Raw genomic sequence first — 23054 nt, forward strand, 5'->3', positions numbered from 1 at the left:
CCCCCAAAACCTGCTACTTCAAGTGGGACAGGATAATGATAGGGCACAGACAATATTCCCACCTCATACACTCCCATTGCTATTCAATCTTTTCTGGAGGGCATCAGGGATATGGCTTCACTGATGTGCTAGAGAAAGGCTCACAGAAAGGAGCAGGATGTATTGTCACAGAAGCTGTGGACAGGTGAGTTCCTGCCCCACACCACCCCCCTGACCCTTTGCTTTCCTGGTTCCCAGAAAATCCACTACCTGCCTGGATCCTTGTGGGTAGTTGGGTATCATTCTGGAAAGAGTACAACTTTGGAATTAATCAACTTTGAAACTATTCCTTTGCCACTTAACAAACTCTTCCATTTGGGGAAAGCTGTATTTCCTCTGTTGGCCTTAGTCTCCTCCTCTGTAAAATGGGTGATGGTACACCCCATCTGAACATGATACAAAGGGGTTAACACAATTAAAGTGCTTGCAGTAGGCAAGAGTAGGCAAGGAGGAGTAGACATCCTCACTTCTTTTTCCCCTTGATTTGTTCTCTCCTAAATGCTCTTCTCTCTTCTCTGTAGATATATGGTCAAAGGAGATCTAGAGAACCCTGAGGTTTTATGATGGTGTTTTTGTATTTTCTATTTAGATTCTGGAATTCTGGAGGGAGGGTTGTGGGGGAAGTTTACAGTTATTTCATAAAAGTTTCTACAGATGTCTAAGATGTGCTCTGCTTTTTTGATGTGCAAAGTATAAAATACTTCTATGTTATTCTATTTTCTCTCAAGAGAACTCTGTAAAGTAGGAAGAAGTTATCCTCATTTCATTATTGGGAGACAGAGGCCCACCAGAATAAAGATAATGCCTGATGCTGCTAGACCCCATGTGTAAACTAGCATCTCTTCTTTTCCTTTGCTCTTCTTTCTCTTGCCCCTCAGCCTAGAGCAAGACCAGGGTGGGGCGAACAATGCACAATGCACAGAAACCTCATGCCACTTCTATAGACTGTTCTGATGATATTTCTTTCTATCTCTCATCTGTTTCCTTTGTAAGAGAACAGAAAATAAGATGATAAAGAGCAGGTTGTTTACACCTGTTAGGTAGCTCTTTAAATTCTTCATGGGTGTGGGGGAGTTAAGATGGCAAAGAAATAGGATCCTGGGCTTGCCTCCTCCCTAAAACACAGCTGTACTGAAGTCAGATCACGTGAAACACCCAGGACATTGATCTGAGGACTGGGAGAAGGATCTCCACATTTGGAGGGAGACAGTGTGGCAGATGCAAGGTGCAGGAAGTGAATTGGGGGAGAGAACAATGGTGGTGCCTTGGAGGGGTGGTAGGACTTTCCACAGGGAGAGAAAAGGGAGAAAAAGAGTGAGGGGTGGAGAGAGTGCATGTCGGGTTCACACAAGAAGAAAACCTCTCTGGACCATGGACTACGGGAGTGAGGGGGACTGAGTGTTACAGGTTTTGGGTAAACAGCGTGTGGAGATCAAATTCTGAGGTTCTGGAAGTGCACAACTTTCAAAGAAGCAGAGTTGTGGCATGCACTCCCAGGGAGAAGGAAGGTGCTGGCCCAGGAGCAGGGCACTCCCCTTCCTGGAGTACATTTATTTATTTATTTATTTTTAAGATTTTATTTATTTATTTGACAGACAGAGATCACAAGCAGGCAGAGAGGCAGGCAGAGAGACAGGAGGAAGCAGGCTCCCCGCTGAGCAGAGAGCCCAATGCGGGACTCGATCCCAGGACTCCGAGATCATGACCTGAGCCGAAGGCAGCGGCTTAACCCACTGAGCCACCCAGGCGCCCCCCTGGAGTACATTTAGAAGAGGGAATACAAAAGACCCTACAGGCACCAGCAACTGGTCTTTTATGGGGACAGAGGCAGGTGCAGAGAGTGGATAACCTGGTCATGCTTTTTGTTGTGACATACCATAAGACTCTGCACACTGTGTAGGCATAGGACTGTTTTTCTGGGACAAGAGACACCAGACACAGCACTGTGAGGCTCTACTCCAGAGGAGGGTAGTGAGTCCATACAGTGTAGCGTTCTTTAAGATTTGGAGTTTTGAATCCCAGCCACATGCCAAAGATAAAACTCAGGAAAGCTGTGGCACTGGGCACACTAATGGTCCTCACTATTGTGTGTGGGTTTCCTGAACAGCACGAGGTGTGAGATCCCCATGCCAGGGATGAGAAGGTGGGGTGGCACCATTTTCCTCTCTCCACCAGCAGGGAAGGATTTCAGAGTTCCCAGTGGAGGCTGGAGCCACTTCCACCAAACCCTGCCCCCTTGTGCCTGACAAGTGCATATTTACTCGGCACTGCTGACTCTGAGCTGGTACAGTGAGCTTCTCCCCCGCTCTCCAGAAGACCAGCACAGGCAGCACCCCACATGCACCAAGTCTACTAATCATAGGGTGCTTCAAAACATCACCTGCAGTTCTGGTAGAAATAGGACCAGGCTTGACCTTTTTCTTTTTCTTGATTTTGTTCTTTGGAATCAAACTTATAGAGTTTTTTGTTTGTTAGTGTTTTGGGGTTTTTTTGTTTTGTTTTTTGTGGATTTTTTTTGTTTTGTTTTGTTTTGTTCATTTCTTTTTCTTTTGTGGGGTGGGGAGGAATCAAGTTTCTTTTTTCCCTCTTGCTTTCCTTTTTTTTTTCCTTTTTTCCTTTCTTTTTCATTGGAATCAGGCTTATAATTTTTTTCTTTGGTTGTTTTTTTTTTTCATTCCTTTTCTCTTTTTGGGATCAGGTCCCCCCCTTTTCATTTCTTTTCTTTTTTTCCAGAAAACTTTAACAAATCAAAGAACACCTCCTTAAAGATCCAAAGATTCTCCACTGCAAGCAAGGAGAAACTGTGCAGAGGACTGACCAGTGAGGAAGAGTAGCTGAAACCCAACAGCAGAATGCATACAGCATACAACAGAAACACTTCCTGAAGCTCCTGGCTCTGGACAGTGAATGAGCCCTTTTTAATATAACATTACTCTCAGATGTATGAAACATAATAATATTTCAAAACACACACACATGGAAGACAAAAATCCAGCCAAAATGGCAAGATGGAGGCCTTCTTCCCCCAGAAAAGGTCAAAAAGAAATCAAAGCCAGGGATTTGCTCAAAATAGGTATAAACAGAGTATCAGAAAAAGAATTTAGAACAACAGTCATAAGACTACTACCTCAGCATGAATAAAGGATAGAACCCCAGAGAAGCCATTGCTACAGAGATAAAGACCTAAAAATTCATCAGGTTATAATAAAAAAAATGCTGTAACTGAGATGCAAAACTGACTAGATATAATCACAACAAGGACTGAAGAAGCAAAGGAGAGAATAGTGAGAAAGAAGATAAAATTATGGAATATAATGAAGCTGAAAAGAAGAAGGAAACAAAACTATTAGATGATAAAGGTAGACATAGGGAACACAGCAATTCCATAAAGTGAAATAATATCCATATCATAAGAGTCCCAGAAGAAGAAGAGTGGGAAATAGGGGCAGAAGGCTTACTTGAACAAGTTATCATTAAGAACGTCCCTAATCTGGGGAAAGAAACAGGCATTCAAGTCTAAGAGTCACAGAGAACTCCCCTCAAAATCAACAAAAACAGATCAATACCACAACATATCATAGAGAAACTTGTAAAACACAAAAATAAAAAGAGAATTCTGAAAACAGCTAATGACAAAAGATCCTTAACCAATGAGGTTTGGCACATAAGGTTAACAGCAAATCTGTCTACTGAAACTTGGCAGGCCAAAAGCAAGTGGCAGGAAATATTTAATGTCCTAAAGGCTGAAAATATGCAACCAAGAATACTATATCCAGCAAGGGTGTCATTCAGAATAGGAGAGATAAAGTGTTTTCAAGACAAGCAAAAACTAAAAGAGGTTTGAACACTAAACCAGTTCTGCAAGAAATATTAAAGGGACCCTTTGAGTAGGAAAGAGAGACCAAAAGCAACAAAGAATAAAAAGGAATGAAGACAATCTATAGGAACAGTGACTTTACAGGTAATACAATGGCACTAAATTAATATCTATCAATGATTACTCTGAATGTAAATGGACTCAATGTTCCAACCAAAACCAGAGGATATCAGAATAAAAATGAGACCCACTGATATACTGCTTACAAGAGACTTACTTTAGATCCAAACATATCTCCAGATTTAAAGTGAGGGGATGAAGAACTACTTATCATGCTAATGCACCTCAAAATAAAGCTGGAATAACCATATTTGTATCAGAGAAACTAGATTTTAAACCAAAGACTAATAAGAGATGAAGACTGGAACTATAGCATAATAAAAGGGTCTATCCAAAAAGAAAATCTAACAATTGTAAATATTTATGCCCCTAACTTGAAAGAAGCCAAATATACAAATCAATTAACAACATACTTAAAGAAATCCATTGATAATAGTTCAGGAATAGTAGGGGACTTTAGCACCCCACTCACAGCAATGGACAGATTATCTAAGCAGAAGATCAGCAAAGAAATAGTGGCTTTGAGTGACACAATGGACTGGATGAGCTTAACAGATACATTTAGAGCATTTCATCCTCAAGCAGCAGAATACACATTTTTTTTAATTTAATTTTATTTTTTTATGTGACAGAGGGATCACAAGTAGGCAGAGCGGCAGGCAGAGAGAGAGGGGAAAGCAGGCTCCCTGCTGAGCAGAGAGCCCGACGCGGGGCTCGATCCCAGGACCCTGAGATCACGACCCGAGCCGAAGGCAGTGGCTTAACCCACTGAGCCACCCAGGCGCCCCAGAATACACATTCTTTTTGAGCGCACATGGAACACTCTCCAGAATAGATCAAATACTGGGTCACAAATCAGGCCTCAACCACTACAAAAAGATTGAGATCATATCATGCATATTTTTAGACCATAATGCTATGAAACTTGAAGTCAGCCACAAGAAAAAAAATTGGAAAGACCACAAATACATGGAGGTTAAAGAACATTCTACTAAAGAATAAATGGATAAACCAGGAAATTAAAGAAGAATTAAAAAAAAATACATGGGACCAAATGAAAGCATGACAGTCCAAAACCTTCAGGATGCATAGAAGAGGGAAGAATATAACAATACAGACCTTCTTCAAGAAGCGAAGTTCTCAAACAAACAACCTAAACTTATACCTAAAGGAGCTGGAAAAAAGTAGCAAATAAAATCTAAAGCCATCAGAAGAAGGGAAATAATAAAGATTAAAGCAGAAATAAATGATATAGAAATTAAAAAAAAAAACAGTAGAAGAAATCAACAAAACCAGGAGCTGATTCTTTGAAAGATTAACAAAATTGATAAACCTCTAGCCAGAATTATCAAAAAGAAAAGATAAAAGACCCAAATAAAATCATAAATGAAAGAGGAGAGAGCACAACCAACTCTATAGAAATACAAATAATTATAAGAGAATATTGTGAGCAGTTATATGCCAGAAAATTAGGCAATCTAGAAGAAATGGATAAATTCCTAGCAACATACAAACTACCAAAACTGAATCAGAAAGAAAAAGGAAATATGAAAAGACCTTATAACCAGTAAAGAAACTCAATCAGGGGTGCCTGGATAGCTCAGTTGGTTAAGTGTCTGCCTTTGGCTCAGGTCATGATCCCAAGGTCTTGGGATAGAGCCCTGCATTGAGCTCCCTGTTTGGCAGGGAGCCTGCTTCTCTCTTTCCCTCAGCATTCTGCTCCCCTTCTTTGTGTGTGCTCTCACTCTCTCTCTCTCAAATAAATAAATAAAATCTTCAAAAAATAAGAAATCAATCTTGATGAAGTCCCAAAAGTTCATTTTCACTTTTGTTTCCTTTGCCTTTGGAGACATATCTTGAAAGAAGTTGCTGTGGCTGATATCGAAGAGGTTACTGCCTATGTTCTCCTCTAGGATTCTGATGGATTCCTGTCTCACGTTGAGGTCTTTTATCCATTTCAGGTTTATCTTTGTGTACAGTGTAAGAGAATGGTCGAGTTTCATTCTTCTACATATAGCTGCCCAGTTTTCCCAGCACCATTTATTGAAGAGACTGTCTTTTTTCCACTGTATATTTTTTCCTGTTTTGTTGAAGATTATTTGACCATAGAGTTGAGGGTCCATATCTGAGCTCTCTACTCTGTTCCACTGGTCTATGTGTCTGTTTTTATGCCAGTACCACGCTGTCTTGGTGATCAGAGCTTTGTAGTAAAGCTTGAAATCAGGTAATGTGATGCCGCCAGTTTTATTTTTGTTTTTCAACATTTCCTTAGCAATTCGGGGTCTCTTCTGATTCCATAAAATTTAGGATTATTTGCTCCACCTCTTTGAAAAATACCGGTGGAATTTTGGTTGGAATGGCATTAAATACAAGGAAGATTATGGTCCATACACACTATGGAGTATTATGCCTCCATCAGAAAGGATGAATACCCAACTTTTGTAGCAACATGGATGGGACTGGAAGAGATTATGCTGAGTAAAATAAGTCAAGCAGAGAGAGTCAATTATCATATGGTTTCACTTATTTGTGGAGCATAACAAATAACATGGAAGACATGGGGAGATGGAGAGGAGAAGGAAGTTGAGGGAAATTGGAAGGGGAGGTGAACCATGAGAGACTATGGACTCTGAAAAACAACCTGAGGGTTTTGAAGGGGGGGGGAGTTTGGGGGAACCAGGTGATGGGTATTAGGGAGGGCATGTATTGCATGGAGCACTGGGTGTGGTGCAAAAACAATGAATACTGTTACGCTGAAAAGAAATTTAAAAAAAAAGTAAGAAATTGAGTCAGTATCAAATATCTCCCAACACCCAAGTGTCCAGCACCAGATGGCTTCCCAGGGGAATTCTACCAAACATTTAAAGAAGAATTAATACCCATTCTTCTGAAATGGTCCTAAAAACTAGAAATGGAAGGAAAACTTCCAAACTCATTCTATGAGTTACCTTGATTCCAAAACCAGACAAAGACCCAACTAAAAAGAAGGATTACAGACCAATATCCCTGATGAATAGGGATACAAAAATTCTCAACAAGATACTAGCTAATTGAATCCAACAGTATATTAAAAGGATTATTTACCATGACCAAGTGGGATTTATTCCTTGGTTGCAGGGATTGTTCAATATCTACAAATCAATCAATGTGATATAATACATTAATTTAAAAAAAAAAGTATAAGAACCATATATCCTTTCAATAGACACAGAAAAAGGATTTAACAAAATACAGCATCCTTTCTTGATAAAAACACTCAAGAAAGTAGGGATAGAAGAACCATATCTCAATATCACAAATGCCATATATGAAAGACCTACAGTTAATATCATCTTTAATGGGGAAAAACTGAGAGCTTTTTCTCTTAAGGTCAGGAACATGACAGAAATGTCCACCCTCACCATTGTTGTTCAACAACAGAGTGTGGGAAATCCTAGCCTCAGCAATCAGACGACAACCAAAAAAAGCATTCATATCAGCAAAAAAGAAGTCAAACTTTCACTTTTTGCAGATGACATGATACTCTATGTAGGAAACCTGAAGGACTCCACCAAAAAACTACTAGGACTAACAGGAATTCAGCAAAGTCACAGAATATAAATAGATGCACAAAAGTCATTTCTATGCACCAATAACAAAACAGCAGAAAGAGAAATGAAGGAATCAATCCCATTTACAATTGCACCAAAAATGGTAAGATACCTAGGAATAAACCTAATGAAAGAGGTAAAAGATCTGTACTCTAAAAACTGTAGAACATTTATGAAAGAAATTGAAGAGTACACGAAGAAATGGAAAAATATTCCATGCTCATGAATTGAAAGAAGAAATATTGTTAAAATGTCTATACTACCCAAAGCAACCTATACATTAAATACAATCCCTATCAATGTAACACCAGCATTATTCACAAAGCTAGAACAAACAATTGTAAAATTTGAATGAAACCAGAAAAGACTCCAAATAGCCAAAATAATGTTGAAAAAAAAAGCCAAAGCTGGAGGCATCACAATTTCAGACTTCAAACTATTTTACAAGGCTGTATTCATTAACACAGTATGGTACTGACATAAAAACAGATACAATGGAACAGAATAGAGAATCCAAAAATAGACCCACAACCATATAGCCAACTAATCTTTGACATTTGAAAGAATATCAAATGGAAAAAAGACAGTCTCTTCAATAAATGGAACAGGGAAAATTAGACAAGAACATGCAGAAGAATGAAACTGAACCATTGTCTTACACCATCCACAAAAATAAATTCAAAGTGGATGAAAGACCTAAATGTGAGACAGGAATCCATAAAAATCCTAGAGGAGAACAGGTAGCAACTTCTTTGACCTCAGCTACAGTAACTTATTTATTAATTTTTATTTATTTTTAAAGATTTATTTATTTATTTTAGAGAGAAGGTGTGTATGTGTGAGTTGGGGGCAGAGCAGAAGGAAAAGGAGAGAATCTTAAGCAGCTGCCCCACTGAGCATGGAGCCCAATACACGGGTCAGTCTCACAACCCTGACAACATAACCTAAGCCAAAACCAAGAACTGGGTGCTCAACCAACTGAGTCACTCAAGTACCCTACAACAACTTCTTACTAGACACACCAGACTCAAAGGAAACAAAACAAAAATGAATTATTGGGACCTCATGGAGAATAAAAACTTCTGCAAAGCAAAGGAAACAGTCAACCAATCTAAAAGGAAACAAATGGAATGTGAGAAGATATTTGCAAATGGCATATCAATCAGATAAAGCACTGGTAACTAAAATCTACAAAGAACTTATCAAACTCAACTTGCAAAAAATAAAAAATCCAGTTAAGAAATGATCAGATATGTCTCAAAAGAAGACATCCAAATGGCCAACAGGCACATGGAAAAATGCTCAACATCACTAATCGCCAGAGAAATACAAGTCAAAGCCACAGTGAGATACCATCTCGCTCTCGTCAGAATGGCTAAAATTAACACCTTAGGAAATGAGATGTTGGTGAGGATTCAGAGAAAGGGAAACACTCTTACGCTGTTGGTGGGAAGGCAAACTGGTGCAACCACTCCTAAAAACAATATGGAGGTTCCTCAAAAGTTAAAAATAGAGCTACCCTGGGGCACCTGGGTGGCTCAGTGGGTTAAGCCTCTGCCTTCAGCTCAGGTCATGATCCCAGGGTACTGGGATCGAGCCCCACATTGGGCTCTCTGCTCAGCAGGGAGCCTGCCTCCTCACCTCTCTGACTACTTGTGATCTCTGTCTGTCAAATAAATAAATAAAATCTTTAAAAAAAAATAGAGCTACCCTATGAGCCAGCAATTGTGGTACTAGGTATTTTCCAAAGGATATAAAAATAGCGATTTGAAGAGGCACATGCACTCTAATATTTATAGCAGCACTATCCACAATAACCAAAATGTGAAAAGAACCCAAACGTCCATCAACTGATGAATGGATAAAGAAGATGTGGGGTACACAAACACACACACACAAACACACACACACTAGAATATTACTCAGCCATAAAACTGAATGAAATCTTGGGGTGCCTGGGTGGCTCAGTTGGTTGAGCAACTGACTCTTGGTTTTAGCACAGGTCATGATCTCATGGGTCATGGAATTGAGCTCTGTTTTGGGCTCTGTGCTCAATGGAGAGTGCTTGAAAGATCCTGTCCCTCTGACCCGCCCCCTCCCACACCTTATACTATATTTGCTTTCTCTCTCTCTCTAAAATAAATAAATAAATCTTAAAAAAAAAAAGAAAGAAATCTTGCCATTTGCAATGACATGGCACTAGAGTATATAATGCTTAGTGAAATAGGGAAAGACAAATACAATATGATTTCACTCATATGTGGAATTTAAGAAGCAAAACAGATGAACATAGGGGAGGTAAAGGAAAAATAAGATAAAAGCAGCAATGGAGGCAAGCCACAGGGGACTCTTACCTAGAGGGAACAAACCAAGGATTGCTGGAGGGGAGGTGGGTGGGGCATGAGCTACATGCGTAATGGTCATTAAGGAAGGCATTTTTTGTAATGAGCACTGGGTGTTTTTTGCAAGTGATGAATCACTAAATTCTACCCTTGAAACTTATACCACACTATATATTAACTATCTCAAATTTAAATAAAATCTTGACAGAAAATAAAGATGCTTTCTATAAAATAAAATAAAATTACTCATCAATCTCTAATCACGGCAAATAAAGCTTGAACCATGTGACATTTCTGATATTCAACCATTTTTTTTTTAACCTAATAGTCTTTGGGCACAAGCAGCTTTAATAGGTTAAGGAGAGACCAGCAACCTTAAGAAAGCTTCCCATGCTCATGAGGAAAATTACAGATCAAATGGTCTCCAGGAAAATACTTTAGTAGAATACCAGGAACAAGAGATCAGAAGTAATGGTTAGAAGTATAGTTAGAAGTAACATGTACAAATGAAACAAAACATGTGTACTAACACAGTAGACTGAGTAAGTTCAATAGTTTTTTTAAACAAGGTACAAATTAAGGGGATGGGACCTTTTTTGAGTCTGTCATTTTTTCCAAAGGAGTTGAAGCCAAGAAGGAGACAATAAACAAATAAGGCATGAATGAATGTGTGCACACTCCCTCTGTAAGGACTTAATAAAATAAGTGAGACTTGAGTGCCTGTCCAGCTGGACCTTTTCCTATTTATCAGCAATAAAGAATGCTGATGGAAGCTTCATCATCACTGGCCCAACCTTCATGATAAATTAGGAAAATATTTCAGTTTTGTTCTCCTTCCCACTCCTCAACCCAATAGCAAGTTAATTCAGAGACATCATGCTTTAGGGGAGTGAACCCACTTCAAAGGAAAGGAACGAGTTCCTTGCTATCGGAGAAAACCATAATTATATAATTATATATTTATATATAATTATATAAAACCAGTATTATGTTTATTATTAATGGATCTTCCATAGTGGGGGATCACATGAAATATGGTCCTTTATTCTACCAAATAATTTATGAAATATTACACAGAACACAATTCCTTCCCCAAACCTGCCAATTTGGAAAAGGTTTCTGAAAATATGGCCTTTTAAATATTAAATTTGAAGCCTCCTAAAATGAGGATGCTTTATTCAATGTACTGCCACTTTTCAAAAAATTCAAACTAGAGGGTATTATGCTGAGCAGAATAAGTCCATGAAAGACTTCCACACATGATTTCACTCGTGTGGAATTTAAGAGACAAAACAGATGAACATAGGGGAAGGGAAGGAAAAATAAGATGAAAACAGGGAGACAAAGCATTAGAGACTCTTAACTATAGGAAACAAACTGAGGGTTGCTGGAGGGGAGGTGGGTGGGGGGAACAGGGTAACTGGGGCGTTAAGTAGGGCACTTGATGGAATGAGCACTGGGTGTTATTTGCAACTGATGAATCACTAAAGTCTACCTCTGAAACTAATAATACACTATATGTTAATTAAATTGAATTTAAATATTAAAGAAGTGTAGGAATTATGAAAATAATTTTCCCCTTTTGGTGAACTTAAGGAAGAATCAAGCCTGAGCCATAAAAGAAGTGAGTTATGCTACTCCATTCAGGTGGATGGTGTTCATTTGGACTTATAGAAAACTGAGCTTGGCATCGTGCCCTTTGGAACCTCAGTATTTCTAAGAGATCTATATTTCTGAAATGGATATCCCACCCAGGCCTTTTTGAACCAACTATTCCTACCAAGGTTATCCCTGCAAGCCATTATCAGTGTGGAGGTGAGTTAATATGAGTAGCCAAGAGCAATTAATAAATGTCAATTAAACCAGGGATTCTTTTCTTTCTATAATCATAGGCAGAGATCCCAAGAGAGCCTTGTGCTAAGCCTGATTTTGATTATACCATAAGGTTCCTCTGCATTAATTAGAGGACCTCATGAAGCATACACTTGTCTGCTGCTGCCAGGTCAACATCTGGCCCCCCCAGCTCCCAACTTCCCAAATGGCAGTCTATTGCATAAAACAGCTGAGAACTTCCATCAAGAATAATCAAGACAAATGTCCTGCAAATAAAGGAATAGCAGCTCCAAAGGGCCTCATTCGGGAGAGTTTGAACATGGAGCATGTTTTAAAAAGATAGGCTACACCATGCTGCAGTAAAAGTAGCCCCAACTTTTACTGGCTGAGCCCAATACAAAGTTATTTCCCACTTATTCTATATTTGGCCATGAGTCAGGACCACTGTCCTTTCATGCAGCATCAGTCCTGCGGCCCTTCCATACCAACCTCTCCCTCCATGATCACAGGTGTGTGGGGGTAAGAAAGAACCAAAGAATCAAGCATCAGCAATTAGGTCCGACAGCCTAGAAATCACACACAGCATTTCCACTCACATTTCAATGGCCAAGCAAGTCTCATGGTCATGCCTCACTTGAAGGAGCAGGAAACAGATCATCTTGGGGCTGAACCTGACTGGTTCAGTTGGTTAAGTGCCTGCCTTTGGCTGAAGTCATGATCCCAGGTTCTGAGATCCAAGTTCAGCATCAGGCTCCCTGCAGAGCCTTCTCCCTCTCCCTCTGCCTGCCACTCCTCTTGCTTGTGCTCACTCTCTCTCTCTCTCTCTGTCAAATTAATAAATAAAATCTTTAAAAAAAAAAGAAATAAAGAAAAGAAAATGAGATCATCTCATGTGTCCAGAGAGGGAGAGGAACTTAATATATTGCTGAATCATAAGAATAACAAAAGTAAAATCTGAATTGAATAAATGGAAACTCTGACCACATTTAAAGCCACAGGATGGGAAACTGTAAGAACTAATTCGTTGTCAAAGAAGGGAAGCTCAGAGATGATTTACTTCAATCCAATGTAAACCCTTCTTTAGGAAAACAATCTTTATGCTACTCCTTGTGTAACTCCTGTATATGAATTAGGCTTGCTGATTCATTGGTTTGCTGATGCTGTCGAGGACAAACTCCAAAGACAAGAGCTTCTCTGGGAAACGACTGGGCAGTCCCAGTCTCCTGGGATGAGTACCATCTCTTAAATTCTTCCCAGGTGCCTCATTCATTTCACAAAAATAAAACTTGGTTGAAAAACATTCTCAAATTTTCTAATTTTCTGAGGCTCTTCTCCAAGGGCAGGACATACTATAAATAGCTAACATGCTACTTCATTCAGAGCAATCGCAGGTTCCTTCCCCAGCCCTATTCAAGTAAAGTTCCACAAAAATTGGCCTTGGAGCACTCAGCAAATTTTGTCACCCACATGATTCCTTCTTTGAGTGATACCTGGACATCCCAGGTTATCTTAGTTCAAGGACAAGCGGCTAATAGGCATAAGTTGATTGAATTTATTTAAAATGAGCTGCATGAGTGACCTGAATGGGATGTCCTATTTACTGAAGGAGAAACTTGCTGCATTTTCCTGCTCACAGCCCTGTACAGAGAGCGGTTGTCAGCAGGTGGGGGACGGAGCAGGGGAGGAGGGGAGAAAATGAGTTAATGCCATAGCCAATGATTCTGGAAAAGCCTCCCACTCTGAAACTGATAACACAGGTGTGAGATCAGTTGAAGGGTTTCAGCACACTGGGTAAGGGGGCAGTTTAAAAGGTCAGGTCAAAGCAATCAGTAGAATTTATTCAAACATCTGTAGCTTCTTAGGGCTTTTAATGAGAATTTCCATATTAACATTTGGTTTTACCACGGTACTGCATAATTTTCTACTCAATTTACCCCTGACAGGTTACAGGCATCACAACATTCTTATCAAATTGACTTTCCATAATGTAGAAAGAGACGGAAGTTTTATGATACTCTTTGTAGAGTAAGGGGGAGAGGATACGAGAGAGAATAACTTTAAGACAAGGAAACCAAAACCAGCCTCCTTTGAATATTTATCCTATTTTTTTTTCATGAATTTTTAATATTCATCAAAAATACATTAACAGTCTTGTTTCTCTTCAGCCTGGGGATCATTTACAAAATAGACGGTGGTGTTCAGATCTAAACAGCAAGTCTTTACCTCAGCAACAGAAACTAATTGGTTTTAGGAAATAAACCCATTAACTCACATAGGAACTGAGGGTGTAGATTCAGTTTCTAGAAGTTTTCTTACCAAAAGAAATTCTGAAGAAACTCGGGAATCATCTGAAGCGTGGAGCATTATAGCACTGATGGAGGACCCTGAGTTATTAGATTCTATAGACTAAACGCTATTGATATATTTTCTTTTTTACGCTATTGATATTTGATGGTCAAATTATTTACTGGAAAATATGAAATCTTTGCAGTGGGACCAAGAACCACCATCTATACCCACTTCCTATGGGAAAGTGGCAAGATGTTAATAGCCTAGGTTTGAGTCCTGTGTTATACTGCTATTACTGGAGATAGATCACAAGCCAAAGTAGCTGGATGGAAAAGTTTAGATGTGCTCCTGAAGGAATCAGTCCACTGGATCCTTATTTCTAGAGCTTCTAAATAATATAACTTAGGTAGGATTTATCCTGCAATGTTGTTCTTCCTCTCTCAAATCAATCCGGTTCAATTCTGTATTTATTTATAAGTACATTGATTTGAAATAAGCTTATGCTGGACTTGCATCCACAGAGATGGTCCACACAACTGGGGACAGAGGGGCGCCTGGGTGGCTCAGTGGGTTAAATCCTCTGCCTTCAGCTCAGGTCATGATCCCGGGGTCCTGGGATCGAGCCCCACATCCGGCTCTCCGCTTGGTGGGGAGTCTGCTTCCCCCTCTCTCTCTCTCTGCCTGCCTCTCTGCCTACTTGTGATCTCTCTCTCTGTCAAATAAATAATAAAATCTTTAAAAAAAAAAAAACTGGGGACAGAAGTCATGTTGTTCTTTTATCAAGAAGACAAACAAACAAACAACAACAACAACAACAAACACACAAACCATCAGGGCACCTGGGTGACTCAGCTGTTAAGCATCTCCCTTCAGTTCAGGTTAGGATCCCAGGGTCCTGAGATTGTGCCCCAAATCAGGCTCCCTCCTCAGTGGAGAGACTGCTTCTTTCTTTCCCTCTGCCTGCTGTTCTGCTTGCTTGTGCTCTGTCTCTTTCTCTCTCTGTGTCAAATAAATACATAAATCTTAACAAAAAAAAAAAAGAAAGAAAGAAAGAAAGAAAACCAAAAAAACAAAAGTAGAAGTAACTGAAAAAGAGACATAAACAAAAAAATCCTCTGCGTATCATGTTCATCAAAGTGTTAAACAAAAATTAGACATGAGTTTAATCCTTGATGGTATAAACAGTATGAACTGTTTGACCTTCGCAATTGCCACTTCCTTCCTCAAGTGGTCTAAGATTTCATTTCATTAGACCCAGGGTCCTAGCCACCCCCTGGCCTTGCAAAGAACAATATCTTGAGAGTCAAATGAGATTAAATCTCCTAGCTAATCTCCTGCTTTTAAAATTAACCTATACAGAAAGTTACAGAAGACAACTTTGGCTTAAGAGAAAGGAAATAATACTAAGCTTGACAATCTGAAAGCAAATATATATCTGAAAGAAAATAAAACATAGACAAGAAGGAAGAGTAGGCAGAGGGGGTGCCTAAGTATTGACATAAATAGAGGTATGATAAAGGCAAGCAAGACAGCTCAAACAATAAAACTACCATCCATGGGAAATGGGGAGGAAAGTGAATTAAACCCTCATCTTTCATAACAGTGAGTCAACAGACTTCATGTAAAGTTAATAAATCAAGAAATAATAGATACGTTATGTAAAGTTAAGGAAGTAACCAACAGAGAAAAAGAAAATAAAAACAGGATTTGGGACAAGAGAGGAAAGGAATGCATCATAAGCTCTTAAGTGCTCTTTAAATGTTAAAAGCCATGCACGCTTGTAATTTTTTGGGGAAGTAAAGAGTAAAGAAAGAAGTAAAGAAATAATTGGGAAGCACACATTACATTGATTTACAGCACCGCCGAGAGCAGAGAACATGCATTTATAACTCTGACAGTGCAGTGAACAGGGGGTGGAAAGCGAATTTTCATAAGCAGACATTCTGGCCCATACCAGGTCCTCCGAAAAGAGAAAGGAGCTGGGATGGGCGGATGTCAGCTAAAGGAGGGTCCCAGCATGGAACCCTGGCTTTGCCATTTGACTTAGGAGTGTGCCCCTCTCCCTCACCCCTGCCCCGGGAGGCTATTTGTAACACCGACCTTTAGAGACCCAGATAGACACACCCAGAGTCTGTATTCTATTAAAATTAATTCTGCATCATCAAGAAGACAAGAATCACACATGCAAATCAAGTGATCCATGTAATTAAAGAAAAAAAATGAGATAGGAATAAACAAGAGAGTGGCACTTTGGAGGGGGTGAGCCAAAGGGTCCAACGTGGGTGATGGAACCCTCTGGGGAATGTTCAGGAAAGTGAAGCCAGCTCAGAGAACATGACAGTCAGAAGAAACCCAAGAACTTTCTCATCTAGGGATCTTAACCCAGATAGAATGCAGCGGTCCATACACTGGGATTGGGGGAAAAAAAATCCTTAATTAACCTCTATTTGAAACTTAGTCTTTCCTTAAACTGTGAATGAAAGCCACCAACCATAAGAGTGCTAGCATTGACACTTTGACACCTGTCAAAATGGCAGGTAATTTTGTATTGCATTACTGTTTCTGCAGATATCTTAAAATATGGCTTACACTAATTATTCTTGATAGTATAGTCGTTCTTAGATCTACCACTAGATCTTATTACTTAACATGTTAACAAATATATGCATACGTTACTCTAACCTAGATATGTTTTTAACATTTTTGTTACCCCACTTCAATAAACGTGTTTTCTTTTACAAGCCTATGTATTTTACTGCAAGCATTTAAAAATTAATTCTGAGCAGAAGTCTACAGACTTCACCAGACTTCCCAGGGGATCAATAACACACCGAAGTTAGGAATCTCTGGAGTCCTGCTGTATTAGTTTTCTATTTTTTTTTAAGATTTTATTTATTTATTTCACAGATAGAGATCACAAGTAGGCAGAGAGAGAGAGATAGAGGAGGAAGCAGGTTCTCCGCCGAGCAGAGAGCCCGATGCGGGACTCGATCCCAGGACCCTGAGATCATGACCTGAGCCGAAGGCAGAGGCTTAACCCACTGAGCCACCCAGGTGCCCTAGTTTTCTATTTTTGTACAAAAACATTACTGCCAACTTAGAACCTCAAACACTGCAATTTATTGTTGCCACATTTCTGTGGGTCAGCAGTCAAGGCACAGTTTAGTTAGATCCTCTGCTCAGGGTCTCACAAGACTGAAATCAAACTGTTGGCTGAGCTGGGGTTCTCATCTGGAGTTCAGCCTCTTTCTAAGCTCAGATTATTGGCACAATTATCTCCTTGCCACTTATAAGTCTGAATCTTACAGTTCCTCGAGATTGCACACTATCCCCGCCCACCCTCACCTGCCAAAGGTGGTTCTCTCTACAACATGGAAGTTTGCTTCCTTTTAGGTAAGTCTTCCATTTCTTACCTATGAACCCTCTTTTATGAACTCAACTGATTAGTCCAGGCCCACCAAATATGATCTTCCTTCTGATTAACTCAAAGTCAACTGAAGGAAAGACAAGCAAGGAGAGCTTCCAGATTTCACCACTTACCATTGGCAGTTTGCTTTAAGAATTGTATCCCTTTAAAACACTTGCTTCTTCCAGTTGACAGCCATCCCCTGATGGAGGGCCTGTAGCTATGCTACCATTATCCTGTGACCAAGTATATGGGCTACTGGGGAAGGCAACAGCAGCCTGAAGGCACAGAACGCCTGAGGAAGGGGGAAGTTAATGGGGCCGGGAAACATTAAACAGTAGAAGTCTAGTTTGTAGTCCCAGATGTTGCCTACTTAACAGTAGTGCTTAAGGCCCACATTTGGCTCTGGACTGCCTCCCAAAATATGCCAGGTAAACACTGAGGGGCCAGAGGCTGATTTTTACCCAGTTTGGCTCTTGCGCACCGTGATGACTCAGACACCCAGGCAGTGGGTTTCAGATGACACAGGCAGAGCTGCAGGAGACCCGGAAATTGAGCGGACAGCCTATTGAGTGTGCTTGAGCTCAGGTCAGCATGTCTATTCTAACAGCAAGGGAAGCCACCCATCACTCCAAACCGGGCATGGGAGAGAAGCATTTCAGTGTTTTCCTCCTCCACAAATCCTAGGCAAACTAAAATGTGACTGTCATTGCTGCAGTAATACAACTGACTTCAGACTGAAAAATTAAGTGCACCATCACACTTAACTTCCCCTAAGGAACCAAGCCCGTGTATCGAATCCCCTATTTGTCAGATATCCACTCCAAGCAAGACAATGCTCCTTTCAAACTGCAGTGTTTCAGTACAGTTCCCCAGTCTCAGCTCGACCCCAGCATGGGGCAAACACAGTAAGTTCAGAATGATTCCAATTTATGTTGTATCAGAAGATGACATACCATTTTAAGTGGCTTCTGTCCTTCTAAGGGAAGTGAAAAAGTGATTCTATATTTAGAATCTGTCCTAAAGATTTGGGATGGATAAGGGCGTAATTGGAGAGCTGCCTTCTTCAAAGGCCGACTGAGTGATCAGACTTTAGGTTATATATATTTTTAAAATATCACCTTCATCCTAAAACATAATGACTTTTTTCAGAGCAACAAACCCCTATGGAATGAGCTCTCTCTTCAGAAATAGTCTGCTGAGTTTCAGGTGTTATCAGGCATACTGGAGAAAGGGAGTGTTCAGCAAAGAACCCACATCCCCAGGAGGGTGGTGTTGAGGAGAGGCAGATTAGACTTGGATTGTGGTTAATCAAGATACCTAAACACAAAAAGAAGGTGGGGTATTGACAAATAGGCAAATCTCAGGTCCTTAGCCTTTTCTGTCTCTTAGATCCTATTGGCAGTCTGATGAGCTGATGGGCTCTTCGTCAGGATAATATTTTTCAATGCATAAGGTGAAATGCACAAGGGTACAAGGTAAAAACTGAATTATATTGAAACTTACTAAATATTAAAAGACATAAATTTGTGATATAGTAATGTTTGTGCTACTTTATTGGCATATTAAATAACGAGAACTACTGACAAGTAAATAATATAATTTAAAAATAGTGATAGAGTAAAGGACATTTTAAGATATGGGGAACAATTCCGTTGTTATTAAAATAATTGTGATTATTTCTTTTGAAGCCGAAGAACCAGATACTGTTGATACTACTGCAGTTGGCTGCCTATATACATAACTGAAAAGAATGCTACATTTCAGTGAAATAAAAATTTTTCCTTTTTTTTTTTTTTTTCTTTACAAGTTCATGAACCCTCCTCCTAACTACCCAATTTGAGTCTGTAGACTACAGGTCAAGAACTAACGAAAATTACCTTGTCACTGTAGATTAAATAATTCATGTCAAGAAAGTCAAAGCTTCTTTTACCAGATTAAGCTGATAATTGCTAAATCCCATTATCTTTTCTGCAGTTTCAAAGAGTGAGAGAAATGAAGGAAAATGGATTTTTTTATAAAATTTTATAATCATACAGGACTAGTAGAAGGGTAGAAAACCCTATTTAATTTTAATTCTGCCTCTGTGGAGTCAAGAATGTATACAACATGCAAATATATGCAACCAGATTTCAAATTAACATACTGACCCAGGAACATTGGCACTGGAAACAAAATAAAAATAAAAATCAGGGGTACCGGGGCGCCTGGGTGGCTCAGTTGGTTAAGCAACTGCCTTCGGCTCAGGTCATGATCCTGGAGTCCTCGGATCGAGTCCCACATCGGGCTCCCAGCTCCATGGGGAGTCTGCTTCTCCCTCTGACTTCCCCTCTCATGCTCTCTCTCTGTCTCTCAAATAAATAAATTTAAAAAAAAAATCAGGGGTACCTGGGTGGCTCAGTCATTACGCATCTGCCTTCAGCTCAGGTCATGATCCCAGGGTCCTAGGATCAAGCCCCACATCAGGCTCCCTGCTCAGCAGGAAGCCCGCTTCGCCCTCTCCCACTCCCCTGCTTGTATTCCTGTTCTCTCTCTCTCTGTCAAATAAATAAATAAATAAATTTTTTTAAATTTTAAAAATTAAAAAAATTAAATTCAGGGCATAGTTTTCAAGTACCAGGAGGCACGAGAATGTTGGCTTCCTGCTTAGAGTTCGGACTGTACCTCCCACAATTTTGTCTATGACATAAGGAAAGATTTTTTTGCCCCTGACCTACTGTTGCTTCTGAAGAAAAACCCCCTTTTTGAGAGAGATACTCACAACCAACCTCCACATGGAAAATAACCAGGTTATACTTTCCTCTGAGTAATGAAGTCCATTTCATCTGCTCATAGTTAGGAAAATCCCCAAATACAAAAACATATTTATAATCACATTTGAAGTAGAGCTTATCATCCCCAAAGGAAGATACTTTGCTTTATGAAATAATTCCCTATGGTAGCTGTAACTCAATTAACTTAGTCAAATGCCACGTTGTGCTAGGAACTCCACTAGGAGGTGAAGGTATAAGCATCAATTAGAAAGATACCTTGTCCTAGAGGGGCTCACTCTTAGGTGGAAATTCCTTGAAACTAAAGGTCACCTGTGCCCATTACTGTTTTAAAACTCATTATGCTTGATAGAGACACTGTGTTCAGGGGGCAGGAGAACTTGAAGACAGAGTTTAGAAGCCATGGTGAATTGAAGACAGTGAGCAGACACAAAGATAAAGCCTCCTAGGATTCTGAGGGAGTAGGACGAATGCAAGGTTATTTTCTCTCAAGGCAGCAGTGATAGCAAAGAGCTGAGACCATGCCTGTAGGGTCACCTTTGGGAGCAGAGGCTTTGGAAGGGACACAGGGTCATAATAAACTCTAAGAGAAAGACTGGAGCAAGAATGAAGCCAGGAAGTTAGTAGACCTGCCTCCTTTCCCCATGGAACAGCAAGTCTACATCTTCAATGCACTGAGTGTGACTGGATTTCTCTCTAGGAGCTGGAGAAAGAAGAGTATGATAAACCCAAACAAGAAAGGGTCAAACCAACCTGCTCATAACCAGCCACAGGATGAGAGATACAGTAGTCATGTCAATGTGACAAAGGCACAGAATCCACAGGCATGGAGGTTCAGGACCTCATTTCCTGGGTGTTCAGGGGGCAGGAGGGTGGGCAACAAAGTTTCAGAGAGCCAGGGTCACATGAGAAGTCAATGCATGCACACTTGTCAGGAACAGCACTCGGGTGTGACATGAATTGCACCTTGAATGAGGATGTTAAATGTATGATTCCAGAAATAGACTCTTAACAAAAGGACTGAAACCATCAAGTTGGCAGTTGCACAACAGACTGTGAAGGACTGAAAATGGTGTGCAAGTGTGTGCCTTATACCCTCAGACTGTGGAGGCTTTGGCTCATCACGTGTTGCGAGTCAACCCCCTTCTTTTCTAGTAATGGGAATCACTCTCTCAAGTCCTACCCCAGTGAACGTGCGTGGGTGGAAGAATATCTCCAAAGGAAAACTGTCTATGGATTTTGTGCCCCTAGCAATCCATGGGTGGAATATAGGCCCTCCATCCATGGCCAGAGCCCCATGTCTCTAGAACCTTAAAGAAGAATGCAGTGTTTGAGGGAAGATGCTTATGGATTCAGAGAGTCAAGTTCATAGCCAGGGAATACCTGGGCCACAGACATACCTAGATAATTCATAAGGTGGAGAGCCTTATGACCTGACCTGACATATCACAGATTTTGTCTACCTGGTACTCCGAGTTCCAAATGCCAAAAAGACATGAGATAAGCTAACACACACACACACACACACACACACACACACACACACACACACACTTCTGACTTTTTCTTTAAAGATTTTTATTTATTTATTTGACAGACAGAGATCACAAGTAGGCAGAGATGCAGGCAGAGAGAGAGGGGGAAGCAGGCTCCCTGCTGAGCAGAGAGCCCGATGTGGGGCTCAAACCCAGGACCCTGGGATCATGATCTGAGCTGAAAGCAGAGGCTTTAACCCACTGAGCCACCCAGGCGCCCCTGACTTTTTCTTTAAACATAAGAAAACCTATTCGGCAGAGAAAATAAAAACTTGTGAGAGAAGAAAATGATAAAGTGTGTTATAGGCCTTAGCAAAGAAGAAAAAAATCTATTTTAAGACTTTGAATTAGCATTAACAGAAGGCAGAGGGGGAGGGAATATAAGAGCAGAGTAGCAGCAGACAAGAGCCATGGGGGGCTGCTCACAGCCCCTGCTGGCCCTCCTTCCAGATCTCTCCTCATGGGGGGAGGTCTGTATAGGAAGACACTGGGGAATGGCAGTTGGGAGCTAGTGATGGGGCCTTTAGCGTTTGCCTCGAAAATCCATTTTCCCAGCACAAATAGTTTATTTAGGTTTTATGTCTCAGACTGTCTTCATTAGCATCCCCTGGATCCAGCCTCTGACTCAGAGCTGTTACTCAAAGGGTTTTCCAGGGCATGCTTTCTCGGGAGATACATCTATGGATGTGAGAAAGGTGGGACTGAGCAGGGAGAAAATCTGGCCCTCAATGCCATTACAACAGAGACTTTGATGACCTTACAAGGAGCTCTGGAGCTGGGATGACCTCGGTCGTCCCAATAGAGGCAAAAGAGTCAAGCCTTTGTGTCGTTGGTCAGTCACTGCCTCTGCTGCCTCTCCTTAAGCACAGCAGGCCCCTCAGACCATGGGCAATTTCCAGGGAGAGCCCCCATTGTGAGCAGCCAACAGCTGAAATTTCTGGCAACTTGGAGGGGGGTATTGTCCTCAAGAGGGGATCTGGATGACACAACATAATATCTACCATACAGATCAATAAATAGGGGCATGCTGATGGAAATTATGGAGGCCTCAAGTCCCTTCTCTCCGCCTTCCTCCTCCTCATATTATTAGGCAGGGTTCTCGTGAGAACCAAGCTAAATCATGATACTATCTACTTAGAGACAGCATCGAATTCCACAGGTTAAGGGCTTAGTCTGATAAGACTGCCCACCAACCCTGTTTCAGATGACAGTGGCAAGTCAAGATTGTTACCTGTGCTTTTGACCAACCAGCTACAGATGGAAGGTTCCAAATCCTTCTTTGGGTCTGATTAATTTATTAGAGTGGCTAACA

The sequence above is a fragment of the Lutra lutra genome, chromosome 9 (assembly GCF_902655055.1).
Source record: "Lutra lutra chromosome 9, mLutLut1.2, whole genome shotgun sequence".
Taxonomy (NCBI): Eukaryota; Metazoa; Chordata; class Mammalia; order Carnivora; family Mustelidae; genus Lutra; species Lutra lutra.